Source organism: Vicugna pacos, chromosome 14 (genome assembly GCF_048564905.1).
Source record: "Vicugna pacos chromosome 14, VicPac4, whole genome shotgun sequence".
Classification (NCBI taxonomy): domain Eukaryota; kingdom Metazoa; phylum Chordata; class Mammalia; order Artiodactyla; family Camelidae; genus Vicugna; species Vicugna pacos.
Genome location: NC_133000.1, coordinates 69,724,331 through 69,726,514, shown reverse-complemented (window position 1 = coordinate 69,726,514; position 2,184 = coordinate 69,724,331).

Here is a 2,184-nt window from a genome sequence, read left to right as displayed (position 1 = left end):
TCCCAGCCCTCGTCACACCTCACACACTCACTTTAATGTAACCTAGGAAAGGCAGAGTAGGAAAACATGGGTTGTTATGGAGACCTGCAGGAGCGGGGGCTTCTAGGAGAAGTCTGGTCAGAGACTGATGAATGGATCTGAAAGTTTATCTCAAAGTTTTAAATTTGAGGGCAGAAAGATTGCAATAAAAATAGGTATCACTTGGAAAAGATAGAGACATCGAGTTACTTTTCAAACCAGTCAGGACACTCTGTTACTGCACTGCCTAACCAATGTTTTCATAGAAAGCATGCGTTTCTATATGGGCGACCTAAGGCGTAAGTCAGATTGAGGCTGAGCAAAAAGTCATGCCATCTGAAATTTGAGATTGCATTGGTAAATTTATATTTAAAAAAAAAGATGCAGCCTTCCAGATCTTCATCTCTCTGGAATTGCAACTAATGTTCCCAGACTAAAAGGATTACAGCTTGTATCAGCTTGAGTAACATGTCATGATGCCTAGAGTCCACATTGCAGACACCAGCGCTCAAGACTCACATTTGGGTTCACATTTTCTTACTTGTGTGGGTTGAACTGTGAATCTAATTTAATGATCTTCTGACACTTCATCTCACAGAAGAAATTGCCACTGCTCTTCTTAAGTGTGTCTGCAAACGCAGTGATAAACGTGTTTGCCTTCACTCTTGTGTTTCCCCTCCATACGTTGTACACTCCCCTGACGGGGACTGGTTGCTTGTCCGCCTTGAGGACAAGAGCTAAATCCAGCTCCTATGCTCAGCGATGCACCCAGGCGGGCCTTGACTGACACTGTTAATAACAAGAATGGTCCCATCAGGGGTTCTAAACTCGGCACCTCTGACTTCTGGGGCTGTGCGATTCTTTGCTGCTAGGGGGCTGTCCTGTGCTTTGTAGGATGCTAGCAGCATCGCTGGCCCCAATCTTCTAGGTGCCAGTTCACTCTCTCCCCATTTGAAAACCAAAAATGTCTTCAGACTTTGCCCAATGTCCCTGGGGGGCAAAACCACCCCTGCCTGAGAACCACTGCTCAGGATACATGCAGATGCAGGGGCTTTAAAGGCAACCATAGCAGGAAAGGGACGCAGCCCACACCATGTTCCAGCCATGTGATCTTGGTGTTCCCGGCCAGGGAGGTCAGAAGGAGGGTTAGGTACAGGCAGGCCACAGATTCCACCCTGAATTTGATAAAATTACCCACTGGATTCAAGATTATCAGGCCATCTTCAATTTTGAAAACTTCTTCTACAAGAAGACAACTGAGGATTTGTGTCCTGGTGGTAGCAGGCATAAAAGAGCTTTGTAAGGTTGTAGGTGGATTAAGCTTTTTATAAATCAACAGTGTAGTGGGGCTAACTGCCAGACCAAAGCCAACTTGATCTTCAGCTGCATTAAGAGTTGCATAATTTATTAAAGGATGAACTTAACACTCTGTACTTTAAGATCATTTTTGGAATGTCTTGAGGCTACGTTTTAAGAATTTCTAGGTATGTGCTAGGAAGTACTCAAGGAATCGTAAGTTATCAGAGAAATTGTGCATCTCAATACAGAATAACTGTCTGGGGAGGCCTGAGATGCTTCAGTAATGCCGAAACTCAAGTACACACCTAAAGACCATTGATAAGGATATTATAGAAAGGCCTTAACTTTCTGGTGAGCAATTAAACTTGAATATCACTGCCCTTTCTAAGCCTGAGAGGCTGTGATTCCTTAAAAGCGGTCGTTCATTTTTTTCTCTCTGGCCCCTTTAAGACCAAGACCAGAAGGGAAAGGAGGTAGAGGGCCTTCCCAGGCTTTGGTGGGGGACGAAACAGACCTGCACCCGGTGTTTAGATTTCACATGGATCTGGACAGCTCAGTACTCCTTCTCATACGTTTTCTCGTGATCTTACTCTCTTAAGAGCAGGATAAATGTCACGCCCCCCCCCCCCCCCGCCCCCTGTTTACCCTGCTTGGCTCCTGCAGATATGCAGAATGTGTTTCAAGCCAAATAAACTATTGTGTATTCTGCCCTAATACCATGGAAGTTATCTTTTTTAAATAGCCTTAATCTTCGTTACCTAGTACATCATTATTTGTACAGCTTGGGTTGATCCATGTTGTTCAAATCCATGGCGTGATTAGACAGAACTGGGGTTTCCCACCAATAAAGCTGTTCTGATTCAGCTG